Here is a 4,900-nt window from a genome sequence, read left to right as displayed (position 1 = left end):
ATTTCACATAATAAAGGTTTCATGTGAAAAAATATAAAGTGCTTTTATTATCTTCAAGGTCTGAAGTCACTTCTCCAAAACCTCTCTGTGCAAAGATTACTAATGCCTGTGAACAGGCCCGCAGCTGGCTGTGGTGGGCCGTGAAGAGGCTGCACAGGCACGCAGGGCAGGCAGCTGTGTCCTTAAGGCAAAGGTCGTCCAGGTAGTCTCTTCACCAGACGCGTCAGCCACTTCACATCACACCTGTGCTGAGTCCTCTGCATTTCAGGCTTTTCTTGTCCCTGATGGGGCTGGAGAGTGATTTTTGAGGCTTGATGCAGCACTAGCACCTAAGTGGGCTTCCCAGGGCTATTTAGGGAGCCAGAAGATAGACTGTAAATAGAAATCAGTGATTCTGATCTAGTAACCAGAACCACTGCTTGTGCTCACAGTAGCTGTCACCAATTCTTCCTTCAGTGCTATCATCATGGTGTTTAAAATAGGTTTATACAGCCTTTCATAGACCTTTAATAGTCTTTTCAGGTGATTCGCTTTCTTTACTATCTTTGTAACTAGATGTTGAGAAACTGCCTTTCAGTTCTTCTAGCCTTTCTGCTCATTTGCTGCCATTCTTCCTCACAGCAAAACGTTCTTTATGCCACTTTCCAGAACAGCATTCTCCATAAAAGAATATTTTTGCTGCCTCCTCCAGGATGCTGCCTTGTAGGTCTCTGTGGTGCAATCGGTTAGCGCGTTCGGCTGTTAACCAAAAGGTTGGTGGTTCAAACCCACCCAGGGACGGTGTGCATGTATTTTAGGGGGCCAGTTAGCGCAGTCAGTTGAGCATAGCAGTAACAATGCTAAGGTCGCAGGTTCAATTCCCATTCGGTCCCCATGTGTTGCCTGATCTAGTCGAAAGGTGGCATCCCTGGCAGCAGGGAGGCTGGATTAAAATAATCTCTAAGGTCCCTTCCAGCTTAGGCCATTCTATGATTCTATGATTCTTATGCTTATATTCTTACTTTTCAGCTCTGTGTGCTGCTATATTCTGTTAGACTGTCCTGCAGGAGATGTTACTTGACACTTCTAAAACTCAGCTTCAGGTGTTGGTGCTTTCTGAAAAAAACAGTTCCAAGCATGTTCATAAGCATACCCTAACTGTGCACCTGAACTGTGGGATTATTTTCCCCATTGCCCAACAACTCATATTTTAAGTACCTTGCTGAAGACTTTAGTTCTCACTTTACTTTTTGGCAGCAGCACTGCATGTGAGTGGCTGTGAGGTGAAATTTATACTGGTACAGAGGAGTTGCACAAAGGCAGTATCAGAAGCCTGAGTCCCCTGAGCTTTCACAGGACCACAATTTAATCTAGGTGAGTTAAAGGTGCTACTGTGATGAGGCTCTCAGCCCTGACATGAATTTTATCCACAGTGATTAGGGAAACCTTATTGTTCGGGCTATTTTGGCACATTAGGCTTTTTCTAAAGCTAAAGGAATCTCTTATCCTCGTACAGCCTATAAATCTGCTCTGACGAACTGCTTGTATTTGCTGCCATGCAGTCTGTCCTATTTATGTTCCAGTGTGTTCTGTTTTGCATAGGAGATTATTTCTCTTCAATGTTAAAGAGTTTTTTCCTCTTGAGGTCTCATTAAAGTATTCGTCCCTGATATACACACACAAAACCCCAACAAAGAATGCAAAACCAATTCCTCCTATGGCAAAGGCCAAAATAAATATAAAGGCAGCTTTGCTTTTATTAGAAAATATAGAGGGATGTAATATACCAGATTAGGTGATGACATGTGAAGCAAATCACCTAATTAATACTCATCATTCCAGCAGACACAGTTATTTTCTGTGTCATTTATTAATAAATTTGCTGTGCCCGAACTCTGGAGGAGACAGTTGCCCACTCTGCTGTTCCCCTCTCAAGGAGCTGTGGCCCAAGCATTCTTCATCATGGGAGGATTTTAAGGCATATTCTCTCTCTCTAGTTCTTGTTAACATCATTTTTTTCTTTCCTCTGCTCACAGAGAGTGGACTGTGGCTGAGTGCTGTCCAGCCAGGGTGAAAGAGTAGTCCTATGGTAATGTACAGGGTTCTTAATGAAGTCAATGGGCTACTAATGAAGTATCCAGTCTTACACAGTCTTACACAGTCTTACACAGCTCCCATAATAGTTTAAGTGTGTACTGAGTGCCATCAACCTCCTTTAATCACACAGCCAAAACCAGTGAGGTCTGAGTATATCCCATCACAAATAATTCCTATTCCTACTTCTTATAAAGACAGAGGATGCAAAGGAATAATGAGGGACAGAGTTTATTCAATTTTCTGGATCTTATATACACAGATTCAATTTCTCATATGAAATTAAAGGTGACTAGGTACATCAGGATTTTTTGAAATCTTTCTGCATCCCCAGTCCTCAAGACCACAAAATTACCTAATTCCATCTAAAGTCAATAGTAGTTGAGCATGAGTCTGAAGATCTAAACTTTAGGAGGATTTTCAAAAGCACCCAAGGTACAAATTTCCTGTAAATACTGAGTATAGCCTGGCTGAAATCTACACAACAGAATATAGTATTTGCCATCTATTGCCATTAAAAACAGGCATGTTCATCTGACAGGGCTGAATACATCTATTAAACCTCCATTCTTATGCTGTTTCTTCAAATGGTTATCAATGTGCCTAATTCTCAGAAGTTCTCCCCCTGAGAACTACGGTGAGTTACCAAGCATGTTTGTATCTGTGCATGAAAGTGCTCATAGAAGTGGGAGGGATGTATCATAAATTCTTTCAGGCATTATCATTCCAAGTTCAATTAGCTGGTAGCAATGTCAGTCATGAGGTTATCCAGAGTCTGGAGATTTTTTGGTTCTTTTTTAGTTTTAAAGCACTGAGACCTTAAAGGGCTATAGTCAGCAGTGAACTCAGAAAACCTATTTCTGACATGAGTGCTATACTAGCACAGAGAGATGAAAACTAGTTCAACATCAGCCTTAAATAAAGGAACATGACTAAACAGGAATACATTCTTATTAGCAACCAGTTGTCTGTCCTACAGAAAGCAGAACATGCTAATATATGTAGCTATGAAGACAGACTCCAAAATATTTAAGTTCGTGAGCAGAGGTGTTGACAGTTAAATTGAACTTCTGGCAGGCATCTCCAGCTTGTGAGGGAGAAAAAAGCAACTCTTCAGCTTTCAAAACATTTACCAAAGATAATAATTACAAAGCCACATAGTTTCAGAATGACTTTCATTTGTCAGGACAGTTAAGAGCAGTGAGGAGCAAAGCCAAGAGAAAAGCCAAATGCTAGCAGGAAAATACTGACAAATCACTTGATGTAAAGTTGAGCCTTGTAGTATGACAGGAGAGCACAGGACCTGTCATCTAGTCCCAGCAGGCCCACACTGAATCTGTTATGATCGTCTGACCTGGGGAGGAGCCAGGCTACGTTGGGGTTGTACCAAGGAGTGTGGTAGAGCCCTGGGGCAGGATTTCCAGTCTGGCAGTGTCTCCTTTCCCCTTCATCCCTTTCCAAGTCTGAGTGGGTATGGGTGGGACTGCATCATTGTCCCAGCCAACAGCCTCAGAACATATACTTCATGATGCCAGGGAAAAGGGCAGAGAGGAAAGAGGTAAACAGCAGGGATAACCACCCCCATGTGAAAGGAAGCGTCTGGGATATTATCCTCTTCTGCTCAAGGAGACCACTGAGTGTATCACTCAGTGTATTTGTTCCACCTCTTGCCTCGGCACCTTTCTCCAACCTCCTTCTCCTTCTGCCTTCTCTCCTCCCTCTTGGGCCACCCCTACAACCTTATTTCTTCCATTCTGCAGCAAAAGTGGCTGTTGGCAGCCAGCTCTCCAGAGCCAGAGCCAGCACACCTCTTAACCGGCCTTTCATCTGGCTCCTGTTACAGCCACTGGAGCTTGCTGAATTTAACACAGGCTCAACAAGCCACCTCGCTCTGCAGGCATGTTTGCAAAACCTGAGCTTATCATACCAGCTCTGGGCTATACAAATTTGGGATGCTGTTTCATTTGCAAGCGATAGCAAAGAGCCATCATCTATCATCCCTATTAATTCCTCTGCAAAATAAACATTGTAGCTAAATGGGGGAGGAGGTAGGTGAACTGATTTGGGTTAAGGAATCCCTAACAACCTAAACTGATTTCAGATACTATTTAGGTTGCTTGCTGAGTTTTGGGTTTTGGCGTTTTTGCTTTTTAGCTGTGCTAACTCACAGCAATGTTGGTGCTTTTCTGTTTTGTGTCTTGGAACAGATTCAGAAATAGCAAAATACATTGCAGAAGAAGCTGTTCACGGAGGCGGTCTGGGACTACAGAAGCAGGAGGGAGAGAAATTTCATGAGTGAGTCTGTTCATATTCATTTACTGTCCTGATTATGCAGATTAAGAATGTTTCAATAAGCCTGTATTATTTGCAGTGCAGAAAGAAGACAGCCAGAATGCAGACCCCCTTGAGATCTGTCCATCCACATATAAACAACACAGGCTACCCACAAGATGTTACTCTTGGGAGTAACTTAGGGCTATAGCAGCTGCCACCAACTACAGTAGCTGCTCATTTGGGGAGAATACCATAATTTTGACCATTATAATAGCAAAGGATATCATACGTTTGTTGCCTAACATGCAGCTCAGAAAAGAGAATGTAAAAATCTTCTAGTTTTGCTAATCACTATCTACCTCCAGTGCCTCTTAGCAGACAAAGTGTGAGAACAAAACTCCCAACAGACACTCTCATTCAATGCTCCCCATATGGATGAGCTGCAGAGATTTCTGAGCATTGGCAAAGTGTAGCAGCTTGTGTAACATAACACAGCCTGCTCAAGATTTGTCCATATCAACAGACAGGTGTTGAGGTGTTACCAAAGTACTTT

General features: G+C 42.6%; 1 non-coding gene across 1 annotated transcript; it reads left to right on the top strand.

Annotated features, from left to right (window-relative positions):
* The first annotated feature begins 706 nt into the window (after positions 1-706).
* On the top strand, positions 707-780 carry TRNAN-GUU. Its single transcript has one exon. It is a non-coding gene; the product is annotated as a tRNA-Asn (tRNA).
* Positions 781-4,900: the final 4,120 nt, after the last annotated feature.

This window comes from Apaloderma vittatum, unplaced genomic scaffold (assembly GCF_000703405.1).
Source record: "Apaloderma vittatum isolate BGI_N311 unplaced genomic scaffold, ASM70340v1 scaffold3112, whole genome shotgun sequence".
In the NCBI taxonomy this organism is placed as follows: domain Eukaryota; kingdom Metazoa; phylum Chordata; class Aves; order Trogoniformes; family Trogonidae; genus Apaloderma; species Apaloderma vittatum.
The sequence above is the reverse complement of the archived record's forward strand: the minus strand, read 5'-3'. Positions and strand labels throughout refer to the sequence as shown.